Source organism: Equus quagga, chromosome 19, assembly GCF_021613505.1.
Source record: "Equus quagga isolate Etosha38 chromosome 19, UCLA_HA_Equagga_1.0, whole genome shotgun sequence".
In the NCBI taxonomy this organism is placed as follows: Eukaryota; Metazoa; Chordata; class Mammalia; order Perissodactyla; family Equidae; genus Equus; species Equus quagga.
This window is the reverse complement of record NC_060285.1, coordinates 14,364,924-14,385,788: the sequence shown is the minus strand read 5'-3', so window position 1 is coordinate 14,385,788 and position 20,865 is coordinate 14,364,924. Positions and strand designations below refer to the sequence as shown.

The window sequence follows — 20,865 nt, the reverse complement described above, 5'->3', positions numbered from 1 at the left end:
GGGGACAGGTTGGACCCCCCCAAAGGGCATAAACCAGGTGAGCTGCAACCCTAGACTTGCTCCTGGGTGTTTCCAGCTGCCACCAGGCTTAGCACCCACTAACCTGTGGCCTGAGACCAGTAAGGCTAAGCATCCAGGAGGACATCTTCACTGGATCCAGTATAGCTCAGCAAGAGTACCCCGCCCAGAGCATCCTCACTGGATCCAGTACAGCTCAGCAAGAATACCCAGCCTAGAGGATCCTCACTGGATCCAGTATAGCTCAGCAAGAGTACCCAGCCTAGAGCATCCTCACTGGACCCAGTATAGCTCAGCAAGAGTACCCAGCCTAGAGCATCCTCACTGGGTTCAAATCCAGAATCCAGCTCATGCTGTGTGATCTTGGGGGAGTTTACTGAAACTCCAGACTGGGGCCCACCTGGAACTGTGCCTGGCATACAGTAAGCATTCAATAACTGCTAACAGTTGTTAGACCATTGTTGATGGACCAGGCCAGACAGGGCCTGGCAGGCACCATGAAGTGTCCGAGGCATGGCCTCTGCCCTCAGGTGGGTAAACACAGGCCGCACTGATTCAGTAAGTCTCAGAGCACACATGTACCTTCAAGTGGAAAACACATTCCGGAGAACTCCCCTATGTCCCAGTGTGGGGGTGGGATGAGGTCTTCTCCAGAACCCCAAAAGCCCCATTCTCGCCAAGGAGCTCGGAATCTATTAGACCGTAGAACAAGTTGACTTTTACATTGTTAATTATATTATCTCCTCACTTAGACTTTAAGCTCCTCCGTAACATCTAAACATGTGAATAGCACTTTGCCAATTACAAAGTATAATCAAATCAGTAACCCCGTGTTCTGAGCCGAATTGTTTTCCCCCCCGCCACCCTCCCCCTGCAAATTCATATGTTGGAACCCTAACTCCCAGGACCTGAGAATGCAACTGTATTTGGAGAGAGGGTCTTTAAAGAAGTCGTTAAGGTTCAATGACATCACTAGGGTGCTCCACTATGCCTGGTGTCCTTATAAGAAGAAGAGACGAGGACACAGACACACACAGAGGGACGACCAGGTGAAGACGCAAAGAGAAAACAGCCATCTACAAGCTGAGGAGAGAGGCCTCGGAAGAAACAACGCTGAAGATGTCCTGACCTACTTCCAGCCTCCAGAACGGTGAGAAAATGAATTTCTGGTTTTTAAGCTACCCAGTTTGTGGCCCTTTGTAACGGCAGTCCTAACGAAGTAACGCACCCCGTGAGATCAGCTTGACGCGTGATTATTGCCATTTTACCATGAGAACACTGGAAGTCGCGGACCTGCCGGAGCCACTCAGCCCCTAAATGGTAAAGCTGGGATTCAAGAGAATGAAGCCTGGCTCCTTCCACGACTTCCTAAGGATTTGACACTTACTCAAAAGCATTTATTGAGTATCTACTGTGTACTACGATCTTTGTAAGGGGCTAAGGATCCTAAATGATGTGTCCCTTCTCTCATGGAGCTTATGACTAAAGGGGGAGATAAATGATAACCATCATCAAATAAATATAAAAATCCATATTTAGAAATAACTGGAGATTGCTGAAAATATGAGTAATTTTCCCCCTACTGGTCTATAGTTTTTACTATAAACATTTAAGCCAAACAATCAAAGTTTTCTTTTAAAAAAGCTAAACCATAAAGTGCATATTCAAAGAACAAGGGCTGGAGAAAAAAAGCGTTGCTCTTTCATTCCCCTCTTCTCTAAGTAAATGAAAGAATCAGGCAGGGGCAAGTCAGAAGCCATGCACAGAAGTTTCTATCATGTTAATATGCCTCAGCAACACAGCTACAGCTCTAGAAATGATACAGTTAACATTCTCTATGCAGGAGAATTTTTCCCTCTAAAGTTTGAGGCCGAAGCTATTTCAAAGAATAACCACGCTCAGGGAAATGGATTTTGTTTTTCTTCACCCAGATGAGAATTCACACAATAGCTAGCATTCTCCGCCAGGGAAAATTCTTGCAAAACTGGATGGAGCTGAATTTCACTTTATAGCTGGGGCTTATGCATAAATTACTATTACATGTTTAGAAAGGTTTTATGTTGGCATAATATTTCACTGCTAGAGAAGCATTTACGTAATATGTGGCATCTTTAAGTGTTTTTTCATTTACAGTTCTGCACTTTGGGGTCTGTAATGGTAGGCAAGTCCATGCAAACCCCCAATGATTGTCAACCCCCTGGAAGGCTCAGAGCTGTCCCAACAGGGATTAACTGCACTGCCACCTGCAACAGAGGATGCAAGGACTTCACATTTCTACAACCCTCCACGAGGGTGAGGTGCTGTCACAATCACATTAATTAATGCATCGGATGGCATTCAAGACAGAGCCAGAAATTCAATAGCATCCCCAGGCTCGTGCATCTGAGCTGCCTCACAGAGGCAGGTGAGCAATGACATTTGAGGAGCTGGGAATGAATACAAGCCCTGGTTTACTGATGCTAAGAACATGCTGGCACTAACGGCAGCCCTGACCACTTTGAGGGTCAGTACAACTAGGAGCTAAGTTAGAATCCAGGTTCTGCAGCCCACCTGGCACGGAGAAATCCCTCCAACTTAAGCTTTGCTCTATTATCTTTAAAATAGAGGAAATCGTAATACCCACAACACAGCATTACAGGGACATTGAAATGAAATCATGCATGTAAGCTCTCGGCCCAGACCTGACACCTACTAGATGCTCAAGAAATGCTATTTAGGTGAACGACATCACTGCTTATTGGAGAGAAAGATCTGGATAAGGCCAGCAGTGAGGAATCATTCCATTCCTTCTCCTCCCAACTGTGTTAGCCCTGGTCCGGCCTGACTTTGCAAAACCAGGAACAGGGTTCTGGACCCACAGGAGGGATCAGTCAAGTCCTTCAATTTGCATGCAAAACCGTGTGTGTGCACACACATGTGCCAATGAACACCTTTGGGGACTAGGGCACATTTTAATAGCCTCTCAAAGGGATCCACAGCCAGGAAAGGTTGACAATGACTAGTGTGGGGTCTAGCTCACTCCTCTTGTTTAGCTTGCTTCCTGCAGGCTGGACAGAGGTGTTGGTGTGATGGAAGGAAAGACAATAGAGGCAGATGGCTCAAAACTTCACATCTTGGCTCTGTGCCCTACTTGCTAGGTGACCTTGGCAGAACTCCCTAGCGCTCCATGCATGGTGTCTCCCCAGTAACTCAGGATCAAGGCCACCTCCTCACAGAGTTGTTGGGAGGGTTAGTAAAATAACAAACGCCTGGCATGCAGTGGGGCCAACCAAGTGTTAGTCTCCCTATTACAGTCCATGCTGGAAAAACAGAAGGCTCCTCTTGGCCAACAAGACCAAGTACAAGCTTTGTCTTATCTTTCTGTCCACCTTCTGCTTCTTGCACACCATGAACCCCTACCACCTCTGCTAATCCTGCACCAGGCCAGGATCAATCTGACCCGTCTACACCTATCTATAATTCAGTGTTCCCTCTATCACCACCAAGTTCCACTCCATGCCCAGCTCCACAGTGAGGTATCTCAGTTGTGCTCTTTAGATCAAGTGGCAGCCAAGGGCAGGGAAGAGTTCAAGCTTCAGAATCAAGCCACCTGGGTTCAAACCTCAGCTCTCCCACTTCTTAGCTGGTGACTTGACACCAATAACTTAACCTCTCTGTGACTCAGGTTCTCAATGTGTAAAATGCGGATGATTATATCATCTACCTCACTGGGAAAAAATGAGTTAATTCATGTAGAGGGTGAGGACAGGCCTGGCACCTGATAAGCGCTGGCTATGATTAGAGTCTGACTGAAACCAGCTCAGATAATAGCAGTTTACAGTCGACACTTTGAGGACAGAAAGGGAGAGGGGCCCTCCCATGAACCCCAGAACAGCAACTGCAGTCCAACCAAGCGATATAGAGCCAGCAGCTAGATTCCAGGCAGCACGAGGGACCTCAGATGGGAGAGTGTGGGCTCTGCCAGGAGCTGATTCAGCTGCTCCGTGTGTCTATAAGATCTGGCCCTGCCTTCTCCAACCTCATGTCCCTCCACTACATGTCAGCCACAGAGGCTTTTCTCTGTCCTTTGAACAAGCCAACTCTGCTTGCACCTCAGGACCTTTGCACTTGCTGTTCCCTTGGCCTAGAATTCTCTACTGTCCTGTCTTTGCATAGCAGCTTTATCACAGCCTTCAGCTGTCCCCAAATTGGCAGGCCCTCCCTAACCACCTAAGCTTTCCCTTCTACCACCAACTCTCTAGACCATCAAACTGGATTATTTCCTTCAAAGTATTCATCTTTTTTAAAAAAACAAACAAACAAACATTTTTCTGCATTTCCTTACCCTAGAATATAACATCCAAGAAGGCAGGGACTTGGTTCCTCATGTCCCCAGAAGAATGTCTCATCCATAGGAGGGACACCATAACTATTTACCACATGAATGACTTCCTCTCTCTGCTTCTTCTCCTGCTCCTAAGTGGCTGGTTCTCTCTATATTTCTAGTCTAGATTCTCAAAAGATGCACAAAACTCATCACCATTATCACATCAGGATACAGGTTCTTATACTAGGCCGCTACAAAGGATGCTGCCCAGACTCTGGCATGGCCAGTACGCCAGCTGCCCACTCTTAAACCAACGAGCACAGATTCCTAGGACAGCCCCATCAACAAGGGCGAGGCCATGTCCCTTAGCACGTGTTGGGGATGTGGCAGATCCCATGACAACATGCCAAAGGCACAGAGTCTTTGTAATACCCTGTATTCCATATATATAAGTCCTGTTTCCCCAACCACATTATGAATTTCTTCACAACAAACACTTTTACACCTGCCCGTAACACCTTCAAGAAAGGCTATCTCAAATGGAAGACCAGGACCAAATGGAGTGTGAAAGGCAAGACTACAGAATGAGAACAAAGAGGAAAAGATAGCAGTGTAAATGAAAAGCATCTGTAAGCTGTACAAAGGTTTATGAAACAAAAATTAAGTCAAAATGGATTAAAGACCTGAAGGTAAGACCTGAAACCATAAACCTCCTAGAAGAAAATACAGGCAGTACACTCTTTGACATTGGTCTTAGAAGAATCTTTTCAAATATCATGCCTAGTTGGTCAAGGGAAACAAAAGAAAAAATAAACAAGTGGCACTACATCAGACTAAAGAGCTTCTGCAAGGCAAAGGAAACCAGGAACAAAACGAAAAGACAACTCACCAACTGGGAGAAAATATTTGCAAATCGCATATCTGACGAGGGATTAATCTCTAAAATATATAAAGAACTCACACAACTCAACAACAAAAAAACAAACAACCTGATCAAAAATTGGGCAGAGGATATGAACTGACATTTTTCCAAAGAAGATATACAGATGGTCAATAGGCATATGAAAAGATGTTCAACATCCCTAATCCTCAGGGAAACGCAAATCCAAACTACAATGAGATATCACCTTATACCTGTCAGAATGGCTATAATCACCAAGACAAAAAAAAACAAATATTGGAGAGGATGTAGAGAAAAGGGAACCCTCATACACTGCTGGTGGGAATGCAAACTGGTGCAGCCACCATGGAAAAGAGTATGCAGATTTCTCAAAAAATTAAAAATCAAAATACCATACAACCCAGCTATCCCACTACTGGGTATTTATCCAAAGAACTTGAAATCAACATTACAAAGAGACTTATGCACCCCTATGTTCATTGCAGCATTATCCACAATAGCCAAGACGTGGAGGCAACCCAAGTGCCCATCAACTGATGATTGGATAAAAAATATGTGGTATATATAGACAATGGAATACAACTCAGCCATAAAAAAGGATAAAATCATCCCACTCACAACCACATGGACGGACCCTGAGGGTATTATGTTAAGCGAGATAAGCCAGACAGAACAAGACAAACAACATATGATTTCACTCATATGTGGAAATAAACAAACACATGGACAAAGAGAACAGATTAGTGGTTACCAGAGGGGAAGGGGGGTGGGGGTGGGCATAAGGGGTAAAGGGGCACATATATATGGTGACGGACAAATAATAATGTGCAACTGAAATTTCACAATGTTAGAAACTATTATGATCTCAATTTAAAAAAAAACCTGGAAAAGAAGAAAAAGTTTGTGGAAGCCAGTTACTTAGAGGACTATGAACATCTGAGTCCTGACGCATCTTCGGGGAAGCTGCAGAAGAGCCGACCCAGGTGAGAGCATCTGCATCAGACAGCCACAGGTGGGACTGAAGCTTCTCCCAGAGCGGTCCCTGAATGAGGATTTCAGGCATACTGAGGCTCTGCTCCCTCAGCCCTGGGCCAGAAGGTTATCTGCCACTTCTCCCAGCGTGCTGGGCAAACGTTATCACTTCCACGAAGCTTCAGGGCAAGAAGAGTCAGGAAGCTCAGCTTTAGGACAGGGACCAGCAGACTTTTTATGTAGAAGGTCAGATAGCAAACACTTTAGTCCTTGGGACCGTATAGTCTCTGTTGCAAATACTCAACTCTGCCATTGTAGTAGAAAGCAGCCACAGACAATGGTAAATGAATGGGTGTGGTTGCGTGCCAACAAAACTTTATTTACGGGCACTGAAATTTTAATTTCATGGAATTTCCACGTCACGAGATAGTATTCATTTTTTTTGGACCACGGAAAAATGTAAAAGGCATTCTTAGCCCATGGGCTATACGAAAACGGGGGTGGGCCACCCCACCTCCCATCCCTGCTCTGGACCACTCCGCATTGCCGTCTCTCATCCTATGGTCTGAACACCAAGGTCCTCCTGACATTCTACGTTGGGACTAAAGCTGCTGGAATCCCCTCTACTCAATCTTCAGTGACTCCGAGAACCAGTAGGATTCAAATCAAGTTTGTTAAAAACTCTCCTTCCGGTCTCTGATCAAACCCCTCTGGCGGGAGACCTCAAGTGCTTTCTGGAGCAGCCCATCCCGCTGGCGGACAGCTCCAGCTGCGGGCAGTTCTGACGGAGGGAGCTCACCTTCTCCCTGTGACTCTCCCCAGAGCTCCTGGGTCTCCCCAGTGGGGCCTCTGCAGGATCTATCCAGGCCATCTTCCCCATGACAGCTCTCCACATTCTTATTTGCATCAGGGAAAGAAAAATGAAAGGGATGGACCACTTCCACGACAGAAAAATCTATCCCCAGAGAGGGAGCAACCATGGGATTTTTGCTGGAAAACTCCACTTTTACCTAAACATCAGCTTCAGAAACAGCCCAGTCCACAGACCTACCAGAAAGTCAAGAAATGACTTAGGAGAGGAAAAAGATGTTTCCTTCATACCTGGCAGAGAACATCCTCATTATAATTTGTGGAATGAATGAATAAATGATTGAACAAATAAATTATTTGAGCATGCCTAAACAGAGAACATTCTCATCATTCTACCAAAAGTTGTTCAGATCACAAAAACAAAACAATAAGATTTAGTAGCTTAAAAAATTAAAAGATGAATGCTACAGGGACGAATTGATTCCCTAATGAAATTCTTAATTTCCCTAGAGCCAGACTCACTGCTTTAAAATATCTCATTTACATGAATAAAAAAATAAGAAAAGTGATTACTGACTACCTCCTCGGTGGGAGGGATCTTCACACACATCACCTCGCATAATCTTCACGAGACACCCACCACTCTAGGGAACCAGGATTCTTCCTTTTTTTCCCTAGACCCAGGGAGTGTGGGCTCTGGGTTTCAAACCCAGATCTGCCTAACCTTAAAGCTTTAGCATGCTCTTTCTGCTGCATATGCCATAAAACTCTGCTCATTCCAGTCACTTACGGATTCTGAAATCATTATGAAATGATCTACAGGCCAGATCATTAGAGAACACACCTCTAAAATGCCCCTGAATTGCAGAAGGTAACAGATGATACAAACCAAGAGAAAAATATATGTGGGAAACCCCCATCCATACTGATGACGTTTGGGATTCTATCCTACTTCTTATTTAATATAAAATTATTCAATTTAAAGATTTTATTTTTCCTTTTTCTCCCCAAAGCCCCCTGGTACATAGTCATATATTTTTAGTTGTGGGTCCTTCTAGTTGTGGCATATGGGATGCCACCTCAGCATGGCTTGATGAGCAGTGTCATGTCTGCGCCCAGGATTCGAACTGGTGAAACCCTGAGCCGCCGAAGCGGAGAGCACGAACTTAACCACTTGGCCACGGGGCCGGCCCCAAAATTATTCAATTTAATGATATCATATGCAAAACAGCTAACACTGCACCCAATAGGCATACCCAAAATGGACAGCTGCTACTTAAAAACCTAGAAAAATTAATAGAGGCCACATACACTAAAAAAAGGATCTAGTTCAGAAAAACAAAAATGGTCCTAAAAATAAAGAATCCTTTGCAGTTTTACTCCCCGTTCTTAAGTACTGCTTTTACATATATTCATTTAAAATTATTCTGGAGGCCAACTCACTTTGGAAAAATTCTGAGAGTGTTATAATGGAGTCTAATCTCTTCTGCAGGCTTTGATATGTGAAACTAGGTTGTTGCTCCTTGTCTAACAAGAAAAAAGTCAAAGTTTGGTTTGAAACATTCTAGCATCTTTTTCCTTTGCAAATCTCTAATATCTGAGCATGGTTTTACTGCTCTGGAAATGTTTCTGTATATTACCTTCCTATGTAGTGGACAGATATTCTCATCGTTTTTTCCTCTTATAAATGTGTAAAAGCAAGTCTCACGGAGATGGCAAGGGGGCTTTGCCAGTTGCAAGCGAAAGAGAAACTAACTAGTCTCAACAAAACACAGAATTTAGTGTCTGATAATCTGCAAAGTTCAAGGGTTGAGCTGCCCTCATGCAAGGTTTGATTGAGATCCAATGGATGAGCCGGCCTCTCTCCATTTCTCAGCTCTGCTCTTATCCATATTGACTTCATTCCCAGACGCCAAGCCATGGAGAGAGAACAGCAGCTGGGTAGGTGCAGCTGGGACGTGCACAGTCACGTCCTCCAAGGTCCAGGCCAGTGGAGAAGAACATACCTCTTTCCACAGTCTATGCGAAAGTCCCATCATCTCATTGGCTCTGACTAGGCCATGTGCCCCCACCAAGTCACTGTGGTAAGGGATAATCTGAGTCATATGTTTCGCCCTAAAGTCACAAACAGCATTATCTCCACCAAAGTTCACGGACTAAAGGGTGGACTTCCAGAGAAAAACTGAACAGCGTGAATAAAGGCTGCGTCGGAAAACCAAGAGGTACCCACTACAGGCCATGTGACTTGCCCAAAGTCACACAGGTCCTGAGAGACAAAATCAGGAAGGACTCAAGTACAAATCTTCTGACACCAAGGGCTCTAAAAATAGCAGCAAAGTGTTTTAAGCCATCCGAACTGAATCTCTCGGTCACCAGTAACATTCTAACATATTGATCAACCGCCTATAGAACTTTCAAGAAAGCCAAGTTCCTTTTCCAAAACATAAATTTTGTAAAATTAAACAAGGTGGCCATTATCTAAATCAAAATCCCTTTATAGTTTTAAATGGTTCCTCACCATCTGGAAAGTCAGAACATTGGACTCCAACGTAAAAAGGAAATGCTCTTTGACCTGTTTTTGTCCCTATCCTAATAGAAAGCACTGAATCCTATTTATGACAAAGGACCCTCCATGCAGGCTATTGCACTGGCTGTTTGCAACTCTAAAATGACAGCCATTATTCAGTTACAGATTAGAATCGCAAGCAGTAGGGCTTTCTTCAAATAAAAAATAAAATTAAAAATAGATTTGCCGTGGCCTTTTTAATGAAACTAGTAGCTCTGCTGGCTTAGAGGGAAAATGACATATTTCCTGGGATTTTCATATATCGATCTGAGCAGCAAGAAAAAAAAAAAGTTACCAACATTCCTCTTTTGAGAAATCGTGCTCTGCTTTTTCTCTAACTGCACATACAATCCGCCTGCCCCTCCACTGCAGGCCTGGGCAGCCAACACATGCTATTTCCCCCAAAATGAAACAAACCCTTCGAAATCTGACACATGCAGGTGACACAGAGCACCAGGTGCAGCCTGCCAGGTGTGTGCCAAATAAGGAAATGATTTGGCCCAGCACTGTCCAACAGAACTTTCTGCAATGGAGTAAATGTTCTACATCTGTGATGTCTGCTGATATCGTAGCCCCTAGCTGCATGGGGCTGTGAAGACTAGGAACCGAATTCTGTATTTTATTTTATTTTAATTAAAGTATTAATTAAAGTAGCCACATGTGGCCAGTGGCTACTGAATTGGAAAGCAGCACAGATGTTGCCCTTGAGAATACCTCCAGCATGTCATTGATTGCTCTCTCCCACTTGCATTTTCTACCCCGGCACAAACCAACCACCTGCCATTCTCCAAATAAGGCATCTGTTTGTGCCTCTGGACTCCTGCAAGGGCTGCTCCTTTGGTCCAGAATTTCCACTCATAGCATGACCGGTAGACTCCTCTCGTCCCCAAAATCCAGCCCAGGTTTCACCTCTTCTCTGAGGCCTTCGCCAATTTTCCCTTCTCTGCTCCTGACTCATGAGCGTGGGTCAACTCTGCTTTTCCACCATCTCCATGTTTATGCATATTTCTGTGGCCGTGTTCACCATACTGTCACAAGCCTGTCCCCTCCACAGTGGAAGGCAGTAGAGCGTGGTGGTAAGCTATGGAGAGACTGAGCATTCTGGAGACAGCTGCCTTTGTCAAATCCTGCCTCTAGCACTTACTACTAGGCTCCATGACCTCTCTCAGCTCAGTGCCCCATCTGTAAAATGAGGTTCTCAGTGGTAGCTCTCCTTCACGGTTTTCTGCATGGACTAAATGACCACACACAGGTAAACATTAGCATGATGCCTGGCAAGGAGCGAAGACAATAAAATTCAGCTCTTCTGCGTTTTCATTAAATTATTAGACTATGCACCTTTGAGTAGGTACTGGGTCTCAGTCATCCCTGTAACCTAGAGTCAGAGCATACAGCAGGCACTCAGTAAAGATTAAAATTACCAATTATGGGCTGGCCCCGTGGCCGAGTGGTTAAGTTCGCGTGCTCCGCTGCAGGCTGCCCAGTGTTTCATTGGTTCAAATCCTGGGCTCAGACATGGCACTGCTCATCAAGCCACGCTGAGGCGGTGTCCCACATGTCACAACTAGAAGGACCCACAACGAAGAATATACAACTGTGTACAGGGGGGTTTTGGGGGGAAAAAGGAAAAAATAAAATCTTAAAAAAAAAAAATGACTAATTATGCCTCCAGTGGACGGTGGAGTCCTGAGCCCTGTTCTGAGTATACTCCTTAATTAACTAAACAGCCTTGTTCTGACTCAAACTAAGAGACTAAAAAAGATCTTAACAGAGGTAAGCAGGGGGCAAAGGGGTGAGGTCTCAGGGAGATCAAAGGTTTTTATGGGGGTTTAATCAAACTGTACCCAAATTCACTACCACCCCCCTCCTCACATGGCCCACCACGACCCCAGACCCTCTCACATCCCCAAACTGACCAAATCACTACCAAAATGTTCCTGAGAGAATAAGCTTTATCCTGCAGTTTTGGGGGCAATAACAAAAGTTTAAGGGCTACTGGTCTAACACTAACATAAGAGATATATGCACAAGCGACTCGAAGCTCCAACAGTCTATCGTGGCCACTGTCCCTCATTCTCCCAGTTTACCTGTTCCCTGCTTTTCCAAGGTGTGGATCTGGATAAGGGGGAAGAGAAACCTTCAATTTACAGAAACAGTCCTACACACCTGGATTCTAGTCACGGTCCCCCATGTACCTGGCTCTGAAGGACAGGGCATCTCGAGTCCCTCTGAGGCTCCTAGGTTTTAGCGAAGGTAAATGAAGATGAGCAGCAGGTGAAACAAGCATGAAAAATGATTAAGTGTTCAAAATACAGGCTGTCCAGCTCATGGAGAGTCTCGACGGGACTGTTCATTTCCCAAATTCAATGTCTTCCTCCTGCTACAAGGCTCCCTGGCACAGGCACTCGGCCAGGAGTGCAGTAAGAGAGCAGTTCGGGAGCTTGGTGCACACAGCAGGTGCTTGACTTCAGCCCAGCTTCCACTTCGGGGAAAGCAGCACTAGCATCCAGGATGCAGGTGATCTACCTGCAGAGGGACCCTGGGCATGGGGTGGAAAGGATAACCAGTAGCATGACTGGGTGGTGCAAGGCATATCCAACAAGAGGTCTGGGGCTCTGCAAGTTGCCTACTGTGTGAACCTGGGTATCTCACCTTCCCTCTCTGGGCGTCAGTTTCCTTGTTTACGAAATTAGGAGGTGGTTTCCCAACATCTTTTTTTAAAGCAGTAAAACGCCTTTTTGTTCCAAATGAAATCTTATGGGTTAACTCCAAGATATACAGGAGGAGCTGCTGTGATCGAGGCGCATTTGTGGGATTCATGAAACCCCACCTACAAGAACATCCCTCCTTACCCCCTCGGAAACCCAGAATCCTGGAAACTCAGGGAATGGTGTGAGCAAACTACATCATCCTTCTAAGATCACATCAAGTTGGACTATTTCAGGATGTTACTTATAATGGACCTCACGATGCCCATCTATATGGAGGGATGAGAAATAGACTAAATTGATTATTATTTAAAACTTTTATTATTAAAAAAATGCCAAACAGGCCGGCCCGGTGGCACAGCGGTTAAGTTCGCACGTTCTGCTTTGGCGGCCTGGGGTTTGCTGGTTCAGATCCCGGGTGCAGACCTATACACTGCTTGTCAAGCCATGCTGTGGCAGGCGTCCCACATATAAAGTAGAAGAAGATGGGTACGGATGTTAGCTCAAGGCCAATCTTCTTCAGCACAAAAGAGGAGGATGTGCAGCAGATGTTAGCTCAGGGCTAATCTTGCTCAAAAAAAAACAAAAAACAAAACCCAAAGTCAAACCTATTCAAAACCAGAGAGAATCCTTACAAACCTACGATCCAACATCAATTATCAAGTCATGGCCAGTCTTGTTTCATCTCTATCCGACCCATTCCCATATCCCCAAGATTATTTTGAAGCAAATTCCCAATGCACTAGCATCTAGTCAAAAATATTTCAATACAGCTATCTAAAAGATAAAGATTTTGAAATCCTAGGCCTCAATTTCATTACCACACTAAGAAAAAAAAATATTAATTCCTTAACATCATCTGACATCCAAGGTCTTTGCTCCATCATTTTTTCCCTCTTACAATTAATTTGATGAAGAAGTTAGTCATTTTTCTGTAGTTTCCTAGGGCCTGGATTTTCATGACTGCATCTCTGTTTGTCATTTAACATGAACTTCTTTTCTCTATATTTCAAGTGATTTCATAGTTAACTAGATCAAGGGTCTTGACCAGATTCAAGTTCGATTAGGAGGCGCATAACATCTGGCTGTTTCTCTTTTTGTGTTGCTGGCAGCCATTGACTACCACTTTCTACATTAAACTGATTATTCTCAGCTTCTTATCTATCTTCCAAAATGTTTCATACACATACAAAGTTCTATCTTTTGATTTTTACCCAGATTGTATTAAACCCTACTATTGTTCTGAAAGTTTTCATTTAACAACATGAGGTTATTAATTCTTAAAAAATTTAAATTCAATAAGATACAATTAACATGTTAACTATACTGAGCATCGTTTAAATTCTAACAATTTCGTTTGCATCCTAGCATTTGTCCAGAGTAGTGCTTTATACATAGTAGCTGACTGATAAATAGTTGCGGAATAAATAAGCGATACTATTAAACCCAGGGGATTTCTAAGGAGCAGTGATGGACTATCAACCGGGCTCCTCCAGGGCTGCACCACATGTGCTGGGTGACAGACCTAAATCTTCTAAAAATTCCTGATTGTCTTCTCAGATTATAAATTAGGAAGAGTCAAGCAAATCCTCTTCTTCACCACTTTATATTTTGTCTTTTTTTTTTAAACAACAGCCTAAAAACCAGCATGACTCCATCTTTTACTGCCTTAACTCACTCATTCATCAGTTTTCTCCTCCCGCAAATATCCTAAGTATAAGCCATAGCCCCCGATCAATAATCAAACCAGTAATTCCTGCCGCCCCCACTCATGCTAACTGGTGGTTAAAGAATTAACAGCCTGCTTCTATGTAGCAGAGTCTTAAGGACTGCAAACAATCAATTCCACCGCTCCACTTCATGCCGAGGAACTTCTTGTGGTGAAAAGCAGCCACTCCCTAAAGTCAATTAATAGTCCCATGAAAGAAGCCACAGACAGGAACAGTCACAACTAAATCAGGCAACACAGATTTTTTTGACGTCCCCTGGAGGTTTTTTTTTTACTAGAATGATGCTACTGCTACTATCTGCAGTGAAAGCTCAGAGTACACACAAGTGGGTGCTTATCAGGAAAAAACTCATCAAAATTCTGCCACCCAGTCCATCTCAGCCGCCCGCTATTTTTCATGACAAACGTATTTACATATGAAATATATAGTACACAAGGAGGGAAACAAGATGACGGCTAAGTGGTTTTAAGCCAGGCTCACAGCCCAAGGAGGCAGTGGGAGAAAGAGCAGGTGTTAAATGTTTAGGGGGCCAGCAGCTCTACTCCTTTCCCCTACCGCCCACAAGCCACTGAATCACTCAGAGTAATAACCATTCCCTCCAGGATTAAGGAAGAGAAGGAAAGAGTACCTGGGGAAAGGGAGGTATTCCTGAAGCCATATTAAGACAGATACCCAACACTCCTTCCATACTGCCAGGGCCTGGGCCCATAAATCCTAGTGGTTTCACCAAAGGCATGCCCACTCACAATTAAGGATCCCTCATTGTGAATAAACTAGTATTCAACTAATTACTCAAGGCAAGTCCCTTGGGTTCATCCCAGAGGGACTTAATCCATCCTTAACTAGCCCTGGGCAAATAACTTATCTGAGACTCCTCTTCTGGTCCCCTAACTGGAGAACCATATTCACTACCTTCTAGGGCTTCTAAAAGGATTTTAAAAATCTGCTGCATGATAAAGGCTAACTCTTTTCTCCTCCAGCCCACCCCCACCCCTTTTCACTCACTCTGCTTCCGTGTTCTTCACCTGCTCACCCCATCTACTTCATCTGGACTCCATCATGGAGGACAGTTCCTGGCCCATTCACTCAGCAAGCACCTGCTCTGTCACAGGGACCATGCATAAAAAGATGAGCAGGATATGTCCTGTGCCATTTCTGGTCCAGGGGCAATGATGTGTCATCAATTTCGATCTCCAGGCAATGTCTTTGCCTCCCTGAGTCACCCAGGATGGGATACTGCATCAAGATAAAGCTGTCTCCCAAACTCCAGATCCAGCAGACAAACAGGCAGGTCCACTTCACAGATGCCCCCAACCGCAAGGTGGGCCTGGCAAGCAAATGTCATTTTTTCATGAACCAGTGCCTCTCCACCCACCATCCACAACCCCACCAACATCTTCAACAGCATCCATATTCCCAGGGGGATATGGGTCTTAGGGTGCAAGGACAGAAACTCCAGCATCATGGAACAGACTCCCATTAGGACTATAACCTTCAAACAAGTGATGGAATACATTATTAGGCATTGCTTACTGATAACTCACTATGTACCAGGCATTGGGTTAAGAGTGTTAAATATATCAATTCCTTTCATTCCTATTACAACCCCATGGTGCAAGGATGGTTGTTATCTCAATTTTCCACATGAGGAAACAGAAAGGCATAAAGAGACTAAATAACAAGTCCCAGGCCACACGGCAGGGAGGGGTAGATGGGAGCATGAGCGGGTTGGCTCTATAGCCCTAGACCTTTTCCAACTGAAAAAGAAAGGGGGCCCATACTCCTGTCGGAGTAACCACACGGGCCACAAGCACACGTATTTAAATCCATCAGGTAAAAGGCAAATTAACCCTGTGGATTGAGGATGAGGAGATCGAGGCTCTAACCCAGGTCCCCCCACCAGCAGCAACATGGCCTTCAAACCTCACCTCTTTTAGACTCTGTTTTCCTGTCTAAAAAATGATGCTTCTAGATAATAGCTCTCATATCCTAGGATTATCCGTAAGGAAACCAGGGAGCAGAATCTTAGACATTCTGACTAGGTCAGAAGGACCTAGTTTGAATCTAGGCTACCAGACCTGGTGATTGTGGGTGATAATTGAGCCTCTCTGCCTCAGTTTCCTCATTTGCAAAGGGGTTAGCAATGAATTTGTTGGAAGTGCTAAATGAGGGAATGCAGCAAATGCTAAATGCAGTGTCTGGCATACAACACCTAATAAATGGTAGACGGCAGTATCATCATCATCGTCATCATCATGTGAAATTCCACAGCAGCACCTCTTCTCCCCTCTAATACAGGAAGATTTTATAACCCTATTTGGAAGGATAATCTGGCTAGCACATCTTCCAATTTAAACCTTGGACCATTTAAGGCTGACTCAGAGTGGAGGGGATAGGGTAGACGGTTTAAAGGCAGCAGCTGGATTTGGGGCCCTCACCTCACTATCAGAATTCCACCCCACCTCCAGCACGCCCCTCCCAACACACTCTTGCTTCAGAGACCCGACATGTTACCTAAAGGGTCATTAAAATACTCCACCCTGGGGCCAGCCCGGTGGCGCAGCGGTTAAGTACGCACGTTTCGCTTCGCTGGCCTGGGGTTCACCAGTTTGGATCCCAGGTGCAGACATGGCAGTGCTAGTACACCTCGCTGTGGTAGGCGTCCCACATAGAAAGTAGAGGAAGATGGGCACGGATGTTAGCTCAGGGCCAGTCTTCCTCAGCAAAAAGAGGAGGATTGGCAGTAGCTAGCTCAGGGCTAATCTTCCTCAAAAAATAAATAAATAAATAAATAAATAAATAAATAAAATAAAATAAATTAAAAACTAAACTGTGTACCCTTTAATGCAGGGTTCATACTAAATCCTGCTGGATGTTTCTTAAGCAGCAGCCACCTCGTTCACTGAAGTGTTGTGATTAAGAGTTTGAGCTTGGAAGTCACAATACAATAATATGTGACTTAATATGTCAAAGACCTAGCTTCGAATTCCAGTTCAGACACCATTTAGCTTTGTGATCTTAGGAAAGTTACTTAACTTCTCTGTGACTCCCTTGTTTAATGGAATAACAGCACTTACCACATAAGGTTATTGTGAGAATTAATGGGAGCTTGATTCAGGTAACACAGAGTAAGCGCTTGGAAATTTTATGCTATTATTATTATAATTAATATTATTATTAATTAACATCATCACAATTTTACAGTTAATAAAACTGAAGTTCAGGTTCAGTATCTTGCCCAGGGAGACACAGCAAGTAAGCGCTGCTGCCCAGGAGGGAATTCTAAGATGCCACCTCCTGCTTCTACTTCTTTTAAAGTTCTTACAATGTCTAACACACAGTTAAGTTAGCAACACTCAGGCATTACAGAATGTGACAACTGCACGGAAACCTACTGAGTCATCTGGTCAACTGGTTCATTTTGTAGATCAGAAAATTCAGGCCCAGCAGATAACACATCTGTTCAATATCATTCAACCTGTATCAACAACCTACACAGCTGTATAGTGATGCTCAGTTACGGAGCTTTATTCACCATGAGACATGATGCTGAAGCCTCCCACCGAAGACCACCAGGAACACCCGCTTACACCCCTTTAGTCAAATAAAGTTGGGTTTATAACCATGCCACCCAGAATCGTAGGTGTCTCAGTAAGAGGGTGTCAGGAGGTGGTCATTATACACTTTGGACTTGTTCAGTGATTTGGAGGAGGGTTCAAAGACGTGTAGTCTGCTCTGGCGAGTGCTGTCATAAAGCAGGAATTCTAGGACCGGGTATCTCTGTAACTTTTACCAAGGAGGCAGGAGGAACAGAGCAGGGCTGTAGCTGTAATTGATAAAGAAAGAGCAGTCATTCCTGTGAGCTGAGAGAGGGGATGTTTGGTCATTTTTGTGGACTGCACAGTGTTCTTGTTTTTAATCTGTGCTCAGTCTTGATTATGGAGCGGTCTTGTTTTCGTCTTGTTCTATCACCATCACAGAGCGACCTTGTCACATGTCAGTGTGTTGTGAAATTCTTCATATCCAAGAGGAAAACACCAGGGCCTAGCCGTCAGAGCCAGGCCAGCTCCAAGGTGACAGCAGTCAGAAATTGCCGACGTTTTTCCTTTTCTCCATAATTTGTTCAACTATTCACAATACCTGTTTGGGTCAGGCAATTTCAAGGGGGCCTAGGAGCAAAATAAATAAAGATCCCAACCCTTAATGAGGTTACATCCCAATGGGGGGAAAGAGATAATTAAAAATAAACATAATACATTAAAAAAAATAAATCCTACAGTATGTCAGAAGGTGATAAGTGCTACAGAAACAACAGAAAGAGCAGAGCAGAGCAAAAGGGATCAGGAACGCTGGGCAACGGGGCAGCGATAAACAGGGGGGCCAGAGGAAGCCTCCTCCATGTGGAATTTAAACAGAGACTTGAAGGAAGTGAAGGAGGTGACCAGAAAAGAACAGGCCAAAGAGAAATTAGCATCCTTGTCCCAGTCCAGAAATGAGACAAGTGAGACGTGGAGAGGTCAGGGTACATGTCTGAGACTGCCAGCAATTACACGGTAGAACCAGGGAGCTCCCAGCCTCCAGATTCTCTGCCACAAGCTGCCTCTCTGACAACAAACTGGATCTAGGGCCATCCTCCGTAAGGACTGAATCCAGGAAGAACTCCAGACTTATGGGCGAAAGCGTGAGCTCTGAAACTAGAGAGAAGCTACTTTCCCACTCCCACGCAGGTTTACACCACAACTGTGTATCCACACTGTAGGGGATCAGAATATGCCACCCGAAAATCTGGCATAAGAGCTATTTTGGGCAGAAGTTAATTGAGAAAAAGCAGACACAGGATGACTCCTGCCCTCCTCCATGTGCCGGAAAGCAGGGCATAAAGTCCCCCTGTGGAGGTGTCCTCCTCTTTCCACACCAGGAAGGTGAGAATGACTTTATCAGCAGAGACAGAGATGGCACCGAGAAGAATCTACATAAACAAACCATGCTAAAAAAAAGCCTTTTCTACCATTAGTGTCCTCCATATATTCACCTTTCCACAATTTACTGGCCCTAAAAAGTCCAGAAATCTCTTTCCTTTGTCTTGTCACTTTTCTACCAACTTCTCGTCCTTTGTCAGAATAGCGTAAAAGCCTCCCATCCTAGCTGCCTCTTTGGCAGTCTCTTCTTTTTATGAAGCCTCCTCCCACTGCCTGGTGTCACATAAAACCTTCAACATCTAATCAAATGGGTACACTTTTCTCCTATTACTCTCTTTTGTCAGCTTATTTCACAGGCCTGGCCACTGAACCTAAGAGGGCAGAGGGAAATTTTTCCTCCCCTGCTACAGTTCCAACCTCTTAAGTGCTTACCCTCTGCAGCCAGGCCGTCTGCTAAGCACTTCACATGTTATCTGTGACCCGGAGACTTAGTCCAATCATGAGCCTCATTCAACAAAGGAGGCTGGAGGTTCTGAATGTTGAAGTCCTTTGTTCGGCATCACACAAATGGCAGAGTTTATTTTCAAACTCAGACTGCATGATTCCATAGCTCTAACTATTTCGCAAAACATCACACACTAATATAATGTTTACAGGTATACGTGTGTGTATGTGTACAATCCCTAATAACACTTACCTCACAGAGAGTTGTGAGGCCTCAATCAGTAAGCCTAGGATAGCAAGGAGGCTTCTCTTTCCACATATGCTGAGTTGGGAAGAGTCTGGGGCCAGGAGCATGTCCACAAGGATAAGACTTTGTCTGTTTTGTCTTCTGTATCCTCAGAACCTACCTTGCGGTGGGCGCTAAATATTCATTGGTTGGATGGATAAATGGATGGATGGATGGATGGACAGATGGATGGAAACAAACTCTTCCTTCTGCTCTTTGCTCTCAACACTCCAGGGACACCACCAAGCACATCTCCTGGTTCAGCTGTGGACAAGAGGAAGCTAGTGTGAAAGTAAAACTGTGCTCTCAGCATGGCCCCAACCAGTCCCAACCAGGAAGGCAGGCAGGAGGCCGGCTGGATGCCCAGAGCAGCCTTTTTACGTGCTGAACAAGAAGACCGAGTTGCCTCCTGGGGATTACGTAGTCTACCAAGGCACTCTGGAATTGATTCTGAAATCCATTTGAATCAAAAAAAATAAAATAAAACAAACATCACACTCAAATAGCTAATGTGAATTCATAATAGATGAATGTAATTATTAATGTGCTCAAGAAAAAAAAAAGGACCTTGCCCTGGGCATAGAAGGATTGGACAGGATGCTTGGTTAAATATAAAACAAATTCGAAAATAAAAGTAACTATTAATTACTTTAGCAGTTGCCAGTAAAAAAAACATCTTGTCCTCGGAGCATCAGTTTCAGTTCCTCAGTGTGAAGGCCCCTTTTTAATAGCTCAAGGGCTGACCTCTCACCCATCTGCGCACATCAGGCCTCTCCATCACGCCTCTCCATCACGCCCCTTATTTTTAAAAAACGCCAAGTAAATCCCTCAGTGCTCTAATCAAGCTCTCTTCCTCACTTGAAAGGTAACCTTCACCAAAAAGAGGCCACTTGATAAATTCTAGGAAAGCAAAAATAAAACAGAATGGAAAAGATAGTCTAATCATCAAGGCTCATTACAAAGGAAGAGAAAATCATTGTTTCCCCTCAAAATGTCTCTGGTTTATTAAAAAAAAGACCAGTGTAACAAAGACATCCTTTGTCACTGGTCTGAGTAAGAACAGAAGGCATCTTGGGGCGGATAGTTGTGACTTATAAATATAAAACCAAAGAAGTTAGCTTTTGAAATAGTCATCCATATATTTACTGGTAACATATTTAAATATATATGATGTCATCTAGATACAGGAGCCTGAGGGAGGTGCT

The 20,865-nt window shown here is 44.2% G+C and overlaps 1 protein-coding gene across 9 annotated transcripts in view; it reads right to left on the bottom strand.

Moving 5' to 3' along the window:
* Positions 1-20,865, bottom strand: part of LARGE1 (LARGE xylosyl- and glucuronyltransferase 1) — a 534,909-nt gene that overhangs the window by 454,459 nt on the left and 59,585 nt on the right. For 3 of the 9 annotated variants that reach the window (XM_046646628.1, XM_046646630.1, XM_046646629.1), the window contains one exon: positions 19,782-19,924. The exons of 5 other annotated variants lie outside the window; for them this stretch is intronic. The gene's annotated coding sequence lies outside the window, so the exon portion shown is untranslated. Of the gene's footprint in view, positions 1-19,781; positions 19,929-20,865 lie in introns of those variants that run through there. One more of the 9 variants, XM_046646632.1, reaches the window with a different exon arrangement.